The 13,257-nt window shown below is 34.4% G+C and overlaps 1 protein-coding gene across 14 annotated transcripts in view; it reads right to left on the bottom strand.

Moving 5' to 3' along the window:
• Window positions 1-13,257, bottom strand: part of ZEB1 (zinc finger E-box binding homeobox 1) — a 206,366-nt gene that overhangs the window by 132,920 nt on the left and 60,189 nt on the right. For 6 of the 14 annotated variants that reach the window (XM_030940681.1, XM_030940685.1, XM_030940682.1 and 3 more), the window contains one exon: window positions 7,973-8,115. The exons of 3 other annotated variants lie outside the window; for them this stretch is intronic. The gene's annotated coding sequence lies outside the window, so the exon portion shown is untranslated. Of the gene's footprint in view, window positions 1-7,425; window positions 7,505-7,972; window positions 8,116-13,257 lie in introns of all 14 variants that reach the window. 5 more of the 14 variants (XM_030940678.1, XM_030940676.1, XM_030940680.1 and 2 more) reach the window with 1 other exon arrangement.

Genomic DNA, 13,257 nt, shown 5'->3' with positions numbered 1-13,257 from the left:
AGCATGAGGTGTGACAAAACCACTCCTAACACATTTAGGAAAAGTATCTCGGGAGATTTAGAGGTGAAGAACAGTGAGAATAGACAAGATTTGCAGTTTTCCATATGTAGAACTACTTGTTAGCACACGGTTGTTAATGAAGGTAAAGTTATTCATTAATTCAGTTAATAAAACAGTTAATTAGTTGTATAAAGCAGATCTGCGCAATGTTTCACAGGTGACTTAACTGTATCAGAAATTGAATTTGTTAATCCCCTCTATTACTAAAGCATGAGCAACAATCCACTTCTTCTCCAGTATTTGGACTTAATGAAGGGCCATTAACTCCTGCCCAAGTCCGGACCCAGGAGTTATCTCTGGTGTATCTGATTCTTCATCCCCTCATCCAATTAATCCCCACATCCTATAAGTTCTAACTTGTAAATATCTCACTATATGCCCACTTCTCTTCATCCTCATTGTCACCACACTAGTCAAGCCCCAGTATCTCTTTCCCAGATTTACTGTGAAGTTTACTAAATTCACACCCTTCCATCCTTCATGATGCAGATTCAGCAATCTCAGAAAAATGCAAATCTGTGGTACATGCATTCGACAGAACATTACACAACTATGTGAACGATTAGCAATCATAGTTAACAATATGGACAAATCTCATAATCATAATGCTTCTTTCACCCAAGTGAATACACATTGTATGCCCCTATTTATATAAAGTATAATGTAGGCAATACCCTCCATATACAGTGAGAAGTCAGGCAAGAGGTCTCCTTGGTGGGCAAGAGACAGGACTGACTGGAAGGAAAATGAAGGGGAACTTTTAGGACGCTGGTATTGTTATTTTTCTTCATCTGGGTGTTCATCATGTAGGTGTGTTAAGTCTGAAAATTCATGAAGCAGTATGCTCACACTTCTAGATGTATTAGGCATTAATAAAAAATTTTAGAAAAAATACAAATCTGATGGTCAATGTCTTCCCACTGTTCTCAAGCTAAAGCCCAAAGGCTAATAACTAATACTGACTTGCAAGATATTTCACCATACAGTGTCATCTTTCCCTCTCTCCATGTCTTTTATCTTGAATGTGTTTTGTTCTTCTTCTTCCTTTATGATTCTCACGTCTGCTGTGCCCTCAGCTCAAAACACCACCTTGCCTTCTCATTTGGTTTAAATCTAATGTGCCTCAGATTCAGTTAAAATGTCATTTGTGCAACCTGAAATAGATTGTAGTTTTGTTTTCTGACCCCAGATTGGGTTCTGATCACCTCCATCTTCCCACCATCACTCCTCTTTAGCTGTGAGGGCAGGCAATGTGTTTTGTTTACCACTCTATTCTCACAGTTCTCTATAGATTTGATGATTGAATATATTTACTTATATCCTATACAAGGACATGGCAGGTAGCTGTGGCAAAGTTTCAAAGTCTAACTACTCCAATATAAATGATTAGATTGCTAAGAGTGTTTGATATGCAAACTTAAAGGAAATAAAAGTTAAACGTTAAATTGTTTATACACAAAAAGATATAAGCCATCCATATATCTCAAGCATAGGGAGAAGTCACTTTTAATGGTTCTTAAATGTATTTGAAAGTTCTATTTTAAAAAATAATCTATGGCAATAAAACTCTAAAACAAAATCATAAACTTTTAGTCATTGTCTACACACAGATGTTGAATTATTTTTAATGTAATGAAAACCAAGAACCCAGCACTGTTTTAATGAATTGAGTGAGGTCAACTAATTACTTCAGTTTCTTTTAATGAGAAGTCACAAAAATTTAGTATCTGTCTACCTCAACTTTTTTGAAAAAAACTATTTTACAAATATTTGCAAACATTCCTAAGAAGATTTTAAGCTTTTCTAAATTAAACATAAAATAATTGGATGAATACAAAGTAAAAATATAACTTTTTATTTGTTAGAATTACCCATGGAAAATAACACAGGTGGCCTATCAAGTGGCATTCACAAACTGTTCTTCCTGATAAAAAAGCAAATATCTGGTCACTTTTTATAATGGCAGAAACGCATAGAGTGATAATTACCTTGAGTGAAAATGTCCAAAGGAATAAAAACAAAACCAAAACTATAATGTTTCAGAAGCCAGTATCATTTTCTATAATGAGCTTTACACTATGCATTTTAGAATCATTAAGCATAATTTAATTTAAATAAAAAATATAAATAGTACAGCTGGGCATGGTGGCTCATGCCTGACAGTCCCAGCTCTTTGGGAGACCAAGGTGGGAGAATCGCTTGAGCTCAGGAGTTTGAGACCAGCCTGGGCAACATGATGAGACCCCCGTCTCAACAAAAAACACAGAAAAATTAGCTCAGCATCTTGGTGCACACCTGTGGTTCCGGCTACTCGGGAGGCTGAGACAGGAGGATGGCTTGAGCCTCAGAGGTCGAAGTTCCAGTGAGCTGTGGTTGTGCCACTGCACTCTAGGCTGGGTGACAGAGTGAGACCTTGTCTCAAAAAAAAAAAAAAAAAAAAAAAAAAAAATATATATATATATATGGATACATAATATCTATATAAAAGTATAGTAATATATTTTACATTTATATATATGTAGTGTTCCAGGTTGCCTTACTTTTTTTCTACTCCTTTCAGAAAATAATTGTCTTCTGTTTATCATCCTCTAAATTGCTTTTTATTTTAATATTCAATTTATGGCATAAATGCACTAGATTTTAAACTAGGCAGATTTTACTGGTTAGTACCAAGAAAAGAAAAAGAAAAATGGTATTTCCTTTAATTTGAGAAAAAGGTATTAGTTTTGCTAATTAATACAGAACTTGCTTACTTACCATTTCTAAAGTCCTACTATAACATTAAAAGCATCTTATGATCAAAAAGACCTAAAAATGCCCTAATCACTGAAAAACAACATGAAGTGTACACAGGCTACTGGAGAATTTCTTTAACTAGGGTTCAGAACCAAAACTGTCCCAATAATGCCCAGTTTAATGTTTATTAAGGCAATTACCTACTTTTTTAATATTCTAGAAATACAAAAATAACATTATTCACCTACTTTCTTGAGTTTTAGTTTTGGAGACAGAATTTGAAAAGAGAAAAAGGGATTTAAATTACAATGGATAATTCATTTTCTTTTTAATCTATCTTCAAGAACTTATCACATAGTCTTGTACTTTATTGGAAGGCCATTTTAATGTTAACTAGTAGAGTTCACTCAAAGGGCAGAACAGAAGAAATCATTAGCAAACTGACTGCTCCCATTTAGGCTAGTATTTTCAAGTTTAATTAATTGAAGGTAAACGTATTTTTCTTTTAAAAATCAGTATGAATTTTAAAGAAAAAAACTTTTCACAAGTCTTACATTTCCAAATGAATGAAGATAAGTTACTTAAATTATTTAACTTCAGTTTATCAGTAAAATGATCACATTAGACTAGATTACAGTGGTTGTTGACCAATTTTTTTGTTATGAAATCCTCTGAGAATATGGTGAAAATTATGGACATTCTCCCCAGTAAAAACACATGTATACAACATATGACTGTAATTTTAGGGGATTCACAGAATCTCTGAAATCCATCTAAGGATCCCCAGGTAAAAAGGGTACTAGATTATATTTCAGGTCTTTTGTAGCTTTAAATTATGGCTACAGAAATAAGGCAAAAGCCTTTAAACAAAAGGAAGTCAGTCTTGAGAATAAAAGTGAAAACACAGACACAACTCATTACTCATTGCTGTTGAAGACATTAGCTAAGAAAGGCTGAACACCTTACTTATATATAGATGTGTTAATCTGACAAAACAATTCATACCAGAGACATTAGAGGTTAGGCAAAATCAGATTCTTACATAAACCCAGGATATTTCTAGACATGAAAATGTGTGACATTCACAGCTTTCAAATGACAGTAAATTGTCTTCCTCATCCCAACTCCACCATCACCACCAGCTCCAATTCCTTCCTTCTTGGAGTGAGGAAATAATATTATATACTGAAAGCTATATTTGAGACCTTTCAGGTGACTGTTTTGGGGGAGGGGCAATATTTTCAGATTCTGACATTTCTTATTTAAAAATAATTATTGGATCACACATACACACACAAAAACTTACCTGTAGTTCTTGTTCTCTGAAGGAAATGCAGTAATTGAAAACATCCCCACACTCTTGGGTACATTCTCCTAAGCGTGAATGGATTTGGAATGCGCCATAGCTTAACTTTGGAACTGCTAAATTATGCCACTCTGCATTGGCAGTTGGCATCCACCTGCCTACATAAATAATAATGTAAACCCGTCACCTAGAGTCATGCACCTTCTGAAGGAAAAGTATTCTCTGGAGGGAGAGGGAAGTGGTGCAATGACTGTCTTTCGAGACAAATAGTCTCTTCTGTAGCGCTTAAGGAGGGTAGATCCACACTACTAAGGAGGTGACTGTATGCTTCAAAAATAGTACTAAAATTAATACATAAAAAATGTTAAAGAATGAACACGGAAAGATGTTCCTCTGTAAAAGAAGCTCTTAGGAGACCAACTGTTGAACTGGTCAGGATCTAATGGTCAACACCAGAGCAAAGAATTACAAGTACTTAAATACTTGTAACAAAGTAGGCCTAATCCTGGCATTCAGTAGCCTTGTAGTTTGTGTTAATGCTTGACTACCAGAGATTTATGTGACAGATGCAATGGAAACCAATGGTAGGAAAATACCTTGAAATGGCCAAAACCCTGAAAACTGCTATGGTTACTGCCAAGGGAGAATTAGTTTTCAAGAGAAATGATAGCAGCAATGTGCTGTTAGATGATCTACATTTTATAAATTCAAGTAATCATTCAAATTATAAAATTTCATAAACCTTACACGTTAATGTAATAATTTAGATTTAAAATGTTTAAATATGTATGGACTAAATCCTTGTCATTTGACCCCTCTTCTTCTTAAACGTACTAGATCATTAGGAAGAAATGGGCTACAGATATTTTCTAGTTTACAGGCTGCTTTTTGGAGGGTTATTAAAATCCTGTGCAGAGGAAGACACGCTCTATTTTCTAGTCCTCCAAGATCAGGCAGCCTGATGATGTCTTCTTCTCAAGTTAAACCAGAGAAGGGTTGTCAGATAAAATACAGGACACCCAGTCAAATTTGAATTTTGAATAAGCAGTAACTTTTTTGGTAAAAGTTTGCCCCAAATATAGCATGGGACATAATTACACTAAGCCATTATTTGTTATTTACTTGAAATTCAAATTACACTGGACATCCTGTTTTGTTTTGTTTTTTTCCTTCTGCTAAATTTGGAACCTCTAAACAAGGGGAATTTGCAGGGTCATCCAGTGGACTTTAGCATGTATGAGGCTAAATGAGAATTCCACTCATTGTCTAGATCTGAACTATGGAATATGGTAACTACTAGCCACGTGTGGCTATTGAGCACTTGAACTGTGGCTAGTCCAACATAAGACGTGCTATGAGTATAAAATACTCAGACTTTGAATGCTGAGTATGAAAAAAATCTCATAAAACATTCTATTAATTATATGTTGAAATAATATTTTTGTGTCTATTGGGTGAAATAAAATGTAATGAAAACTAATTTTGCCTCTATTTTCTTAAATGGCCATTAAGAACTTAAAATTACATATGCGGCTTCTATTTATGGCTCGAATTATCTTTGTACCATATAGTGCTGGTCCAGATGCCTCCAAAGGCTAGAATTTCTTTGTTGTCCCATCTCTAAAAAAAATTATTGGTAAACACATGAGACTGCTTCTCTCACCTCCCTCCAGCTATCAGAGTAGGTAAAGAGCATGATCATGCCAGGGGAACAAAATTTCTAGTAGGGACTAGCATGAAGTGGCTAGGAACACTTCAAAAACAAAAACAAAATGTGGCATACTGATACTGATGAAAGACAAATCAGAAACCTGATCTTTGACGAATCATTCTAACATGATTAAAAAAAAGAAATAAACTCTAATATGGGTATGTGTATATGTACACATGAAAATCAAATCTTCTCCCAGATACTAGTTTCAATGGAAGAAACCCTCAGTACCACTATTTTGGGTTTTCCCTCCTACACATGATCAAAATCATACAACAATGGTTGATTTTCTCACCTATTATGAATTGAGATGGATAAGTTATTAATAAGAATTATTAGGAAACGATCTTATTTTTGATACTGTAGCTACAGAGGGCAAGATCTCATAGATCTCATAGGTCCCCATTTTATTTATACATCCTACAAAGAAGTATGTTTGGGGAGATTACAAGTATTTTAGTTAGAATAAATCTTTAGTTTGGTTAAGAAATAATAACCTGTTTAGTTATTTCTATAACCCACCTTATAATTTTCATTAGGTTGGAGATTTAATTCAAAGTGTTTTCTCAACTGGCTAAAGGATATAACACATTTGTCCATTCTATTCTATGCTGTTATAAAGGCTAAGATATTTAGCATACTCTTGCAAATAAAAATTCAAAAAAACTGTACATATATATAGGTTATCTCTATACACCCAATAATCTATATTTCTTTTCTAATAAAACCTACATGATAATCTGTTTTGAAGATTTAAATATTTTAAGTTTACCTGCAGTTATAATAACCAAGACTAGTTCTAACTCCTCAATCGTTTACATACAAAAAAAGTAAATTGGTTCTCAAGGTTTTTCAAAAAGGTCCAGTTTGTATTTTTTCCTCATTCTAACAGCAAACACACAAGTATTTTTCTCTTTAATATCTTTTATTATACAGATATAGGAAGAACAACGGTTTTGAAAAGACAAAAAAATTATCCTGCATCAGAGGCAGAGTTGCTAGACAAAAAATCAGCAGATTACTCCCCAATTTAATGGTCCATAAGTTGTTCACATTTTGTAGAACTAAAGTCTTCAGGATCACTTTAAGAGCTTTAAGAAAAGATGAATGAAATGAAATGGACATATTTGATTTCTTCATCAGTACTTTAAGTCCTCATTGTTAATACTACAGAATACTGGGAATTGTAATCTAAAATGTTTTACTAGACATTTAGTCTCTTGTTATTCAACGTATTCTTGTCTAAGACTGACCTAATGCTAATATTAATGACATTTTTGAAATCAGCATGCTTCTGTTCTTCCCCATAGTCAATTAATGATATCCAAATGACATTTTAATTTAAGACTGGTCATTTTGAGAGATATCTATAGATTATATAAGTGAACAATAAGGTTTTCTGATGTTAGAATTTGGAAGTAAAGCACAGACATTAATCTGTTTATCCTTCGTAAGGTTTCCCTGATAGAACCAACATATTTATTCTTCATTTCCTGAAGACAGGAAGAAGTTGTAAGATGAAAAAGAAATTGCCAATTTTAAGTAATTTTTTCAAGTTTTAAGTAATCTTTTTCAATTAAGATCTGACATAAAAAATGTTATGATTACATACCTTTTAAAGATTAGATGGTCTTTGCTTCCACACTTTCTGAAGTGTAATACAGAATACAAAATTGTTTGAGGGGCTTTCCCTGAAGTAAAGATAAGATACAGCTTCAAAAAGATCATGAAAAGTAATTCTTCAAAGCTGGTTCTATCAACTGAAACTATTATGTCACTAGAGGGCCTAAATGGTGTCATTGTTTCAAAATTCCTAATCCATATCTCAAGACATACAAAAAAATTCTTGATTAACCCCAGCAGTTATTAACTGAATATAAAGGCAGACTAAACTAGAAACAGGTTTTATTATGACTGGGATTTTTTTTTTTTAAAGTAAAACAAAACAAAAATATCATACCTCCCCAGGGCAGTGCTTCACTTCTAAATAACGAAAAGCACCTCTTGATGAATGTGTGATGTCCTACCCACGGGTAGCTGTCTGGGCCTCCCTTCTGTGAGAACATCTGAAGGGCTCACACCCTCGATGGAGCATTCCAAAACCAGTCTTAGGTTAGGAGCCTGGGCCCACGAGTGCGCACTTACTACACAGTGCTTACCTTTAGAGAACAAGGTGGCTGACACAAACTGATCAAGTTCTCACACCCCACACCTCCAAGAACACTGAAAAAGATCTGCAGATCTTTCTTGGTGCAGGAGGGACCTCTTTATATTCCTCTTGTGGTAGAAGTTTAAGGTTGTCCTGAGGGAGGAGAGAAGAGTAAAAGATTATACTGAGATCATACTATTTGGATCAAGCTTATCTTTCCATATTACAAAATGAAGTTTTGAGAACAGAAATTAGATGAAATCATGAGTATGCTTAAAATCACATTCTCTTCATTCACAAAAAATATCTCCTCTAAATACTGCATGTTTCAAACATTACTCCTTAGACCCAAAACCTTAAGTGACTAGTTCAATGTCTACCCCCATCACTGGGAAGTTGAGAAGTTGAAAAAAATACAGAAAAACTGTAGGCTGCCAAATGATCATAGTTATAAATTCCGTTTAAAAAATATATATATAGCTAAACTCATTAAAAAGCAATGAGTTAGAGCCAGCGGAAATTCTGTCCTCCCTTTGTATTTCCAACATAATGGCATATGCTATTTCCTAACAACTAACAGAAAAGTAGACCTTTGAATTGTGTTAAATGCCACAGAATCAATAAATTACTATAATCAATAAATTAATTTAGTATGAATCAACAGTAGAATCAATCTACTAGAATATAAAACTCCATGAGGAAAGGAAGTTTGGCTTTGTTTTTTGACACACTGATTATCTGTAGTAACTTAAATAGGTCCTGGTACATAGTAAGCATTTAAAAAAATTTTGATTATTAAGAAGAATATTAACCAATCATTCAATACTCTTAAGGTGAAACTTACATAAAATGAAACAAAAGCCTACAAATGTTCTGAGGAGCTTGAAAATATGTTATACAAAATAATACTAATATAAATGTTTAATTATATATTAAATAACTGTTAGGAATACAATATTTTAAAATGCCATATCCTAAAATATGAATGAGAAAATACTATAAATAAATTATTATAATCCAAACTCCTTGAAAGGAATGGAATGCTTTAAGATCAGGAAATCATGCAGAGTACTTTAAAATATATTATTAAATACCAAGTATCAGAAGAAGAATATTAATACAGATGAAAAGTAATATACCTTCTTAATGCTTTAGTATTAACAGTTTTCGTCCAGAGTGTAGAGCAATATAAATCAAGTGATAAAATGGTTGTCTATAGATATAATTCTGCCTAAGTAAATCATTACCATAATATTAAATTGAAATCAGAAGATGCCATTCTATAAGTATGATTTTCTTACGTATTTTAATATGTACATTTTGTCTGACTGCAATAAACAGAATCTTATTCATTTGTTTTCCTTTAACTTAAACTATTATTAAAAACACAGAGACTTACTTCCTTTAAATGTTTTCCAACTGTTTCCAAATCTGATAAATTGGGAGAGAAAAAGAAGAAACACTGGTAGGGTGTGGTGGCTCATGCCTGTAATTCCAGCACTTTGAGAGGCCGAGGCGGGTGGATTACAAGGTCAGGAGTTCAAGACCAGCCTGGGCAACATGGTGAAACCCCATCTCTACTAAACATACAAAAATTAGCTGGGTGTGGTGGCAAGCACCTGTAATCCTAGCTACTTGGGAGGCTAAGGCAGGAGAATTGCTTGAACCCGGGAGGCAGAGGTTGCAGTCAGCCAAGATTGTGTCACTGCATTCCAGCCTGGGTGACAGAGCAAGACTCCATCTCAAAAAAAAAAAAAAAAAAAGAAGAAGAAGAAGAAGAAATGCTAAAATCAACATCAGATTAATGGTACTGATAAAGGACTGAATGTATATACTTTTAAAAATCTAATATGTAAGGGCAATAGAATCAGAAGAAACAGCTATTTATAAAGTACTTGATTCCATTTGACCCCAAAATCTGAAAATGTAGAATTAAAACTCAGAACATACTGGACAATGTGTATGGTGCATTTCATTTCAGAGTAGAAGATATCATTTGCTGTATGGTCAAAACCACAGTAAGAAAACAGGTAGTAAACTTGGGATGTATGTCCACCCTTCATCACTAAAATAATGCTTTAATGGACAGATTATGCTTTGATTATAGGCAGTAAAAAACTTTCCACATTTCACACATAATTCAATTTTATATCTTATCTTGGGGAATCAGGTTTAAATGTGAAAAAAAGAGATTTAAAACAAAACTTTAGGCTAAAGAAATAAGTGTACACAAAAACTCACTTAATTTAAAAACAATTTTCCTATTTTCAACATCCTGTAAGCCTCTGAACTAACTCTGGGGGGAAGGGATGAAAACGGTTACCAAGTACTAAGTGCAGATAATATGACAAAAAGAGCTAAAACGGGGTAAAGGCCAACACAAAGTTGGAAATCCTACTGAAAGGAAAAGACTGCTAGCTGGTTGAATCTCCAAGGCCAACAAGGGCGAAAAGGGAAAACAAACTCCCAAGACAGAGGAACTGACTAGAAACTTACTCATGCTGTGGATAACGGATCCCTTGCCTCATTTCCACCTCAGAGGATGAAGTCTAAGTTTACCACATTCAGAGATTTCATGCTGAATTTTTAATTTCACCTGCAAATACAGACTACTAAGCCATACTAACATCTCACTTTAAGTTCCCTACAAAACTTCCCTGAGCAATCCACTTTCCTTCTTTAATGCTGGCCAATGTTTCTCATGCAATCTGTAGTGAAGGACTATTTTCTCCCCATGTTCATGGACTACCATCATGACTATACTCAGCTCACTCAACATAAAACTCTCCAGGCAACTGAGTTAAAACTACTGGCCTGCTCTTCAACCAGGGAGATAGGTGATATGTCTGAATGACAGAAATATGACATGACTATAAGAGTTTCTAAACCAATACAGAAATTGAGAGTAAGCATTTAGTCATGGATTGATTAACAAACCAGCACCAGTTCATAGCCCATTCTTCAAGGAGCAGTGGTGTAGGCCAGGCACAGTGGCTCAAGCCTGTAATCCCAGCACTTTGGGTGGCCAAGGCAAGTGAATCACTTGAACTCAGGAATTCCAGACCAGCCTGGGAAACATGGAGAAACCCTGTCTCTACTAAAAGTACAAAAATGAGTCAGGAGTGGTGGAACATGCCTGTAATTCCAGCTACCTGGGTAGCTGAGGCAGGACAATCACTTGAATACAGGAGGTGGTAAGGCTGCAGTGAGCTGAAATGACGCTACTGCACTCCAGCCTGGGCGACAGAGTGAAACTCTATCTAAAAAAAAAAAAAAAAAAAAACCACTAATCTAGGTTACAGTAGTAGGATCTTTTTTTTTTTTTTTTGAGACGGAGTCTCGCTCTGTTGCCCGGCTGGACTGCAGTGGCCGGATCTCAGCTCACTGCAAGCTCCGCCTCCCGGGTTTACGCCATTCTCCTGCCTCAGCCTCCCGAGTAGCTGGGACTACAGGCGCCAGCCACCTCGCCCGGCTAGCTTTCTGTATTTTTTAGTAGAGACGGGGTTTCACCGTGTTAGCCAGGATGGTCTCGAACTCCTGACCTCGTGATCCGCCCGTCTCGGCCTCCCAAAGTGCTGGGATTACAGGCTTGAGCCACCGCGCCCGGCCAGTAGTAGGATCTTATGATACTCTTCCTTTATACTTTTTATTGAATCCAATTTCCAGTTTTAATTCTCGTGGGCCCTTAGAAACTACTCACTAATAAACTATCAGTGACTTATTCCAGTATATTCCTTTTACCAGTTCTTTCTACAACACTGTACAACAGAATTTTTGGCAATGGTAAAATTGTTCTATAGCTTCATTGTTCGAAAAGGTAAACATTAGCCATATATGACTACTGCCCATTTGGAATGTGGCTGGTGTGACTAAGGTACTGAATTTTTAATTTTACCTAAACAGATATAAATTTAAATTGCACATCAGGCTGGTGGCTACCATACTGAACAGTACCAGTGCAGTGCTAAAGTGTTACATTATTGTCATGTAACCTTTTAAAAATTTAGCATTTAAAAAAAACACCTATTTCCTTCAATTCTAACAGAAATATTTTAATTGTGACTATCACTTTCCATATGTACATTTAGTTATGTACATACTTGTAATCATGGCATATAAATTTACTATTTTATTTTCACTTATACCCAACATTTCTCCTTATTTCTGGAACTACACTATCTAAACTTGTGGCCACTAGTCCCATTTATCTATTTAAATTTAAATAATTAACATTAAATTAAAAATTCAGTTTCTCAGTTGCCTTAGCCACATTTTAAGGGCTCAGTAGCCACATGTGGCAAATGGCTACCATATTGGACAGTGCAATCATAGAATATTTCTATCACCACAAAGCTCTCCTGAACAGTGTTGTTCTATAGTCTCCAAAAATAATCATTTAAATGTAATATTTTATGTTGCTGTGCTATAATTAGTCTTTAAGCTGGGAATTTTCTATATATATATATATATATATATGAGATTGATAATTAGCGTAGTATTTCCTAATATGTCATTATGATATTTCTAAACATTATTGTGACTCTCAGCATGTATTCCTGCATTATTTCCCAAAAGGGTCTGTTAGCACTGCTTACTTGCAAATATTAGATTTCTCTTTTTAAAAATTGATGTCCTTTAATACAATGAAAAAAACCTCCTATTTATTTATTATTCATATGTCTTTATTTTCATATTCTTAATCTGTCACATTCATTTCTCATTTATGTTTCAGAATCTTGATATCTAAACTTGCATATTTACAATAATATATAACTTATAGCCATTATCACTTTCCCTATAATTTTTAACGCAGTTTCCACAAGTTTCTATTATCCTTTTAATCATAATATTTTGGTCCAACACAAATTTTTAATATTCAAGTATCTTCTGGGTGAGTTCTACTAATTCTTCAAATATGAGATGTAAAGGTATTCTCTCTGCTACCTTTTCTAACTCCTATGGATGATTTTTGTCTAATTAGTTTTCCAGTGTATCACTGAATAGTACTATCCAACACCACTGAACAAATATCCTTTAAGTGCCCCTCTCTTAGGAAAGAATATTCTGTCATACATTTAGTTATTGTGTATGTTAACAGATGGGACAAATTTTATATTCCTAATAGTCCTCCAGTAATCTGTTTTACAAAATGAAAACAAGCTGATTTTTTCAGTATTCCTCTTAAGAAAACAGTTGTATTAATTCAGGGAAGTATGAGTAGAAGAAAAGAATGAACGTAGATAGCATGTTCTACTCAAAAATTAAGAAAATAATTTGCTGGTCTATCACCTATTC

The sequence above is a fragment of the Rhinopithecus roxellana genome, chromosome 11, assembly GCF_007565055.1.
Source record: "Rhinopithecus roxellana isolate Shanxi Qingling chromosome 11, ASM756505v1, whole genome shotgun sequence".
In the NCBI taxonomy this organism is placed as follows: Eukaryota; Metazoa; Chordata; class Mammalia; order Primates; family Cercopithecidae; genus Rhinopithecus; species Rhinopithecus roxellana.
Note: the sequence above shows the minus strand (reverse complement) of the source record. Positions and strands in the feature narration are given on the sequence as shown.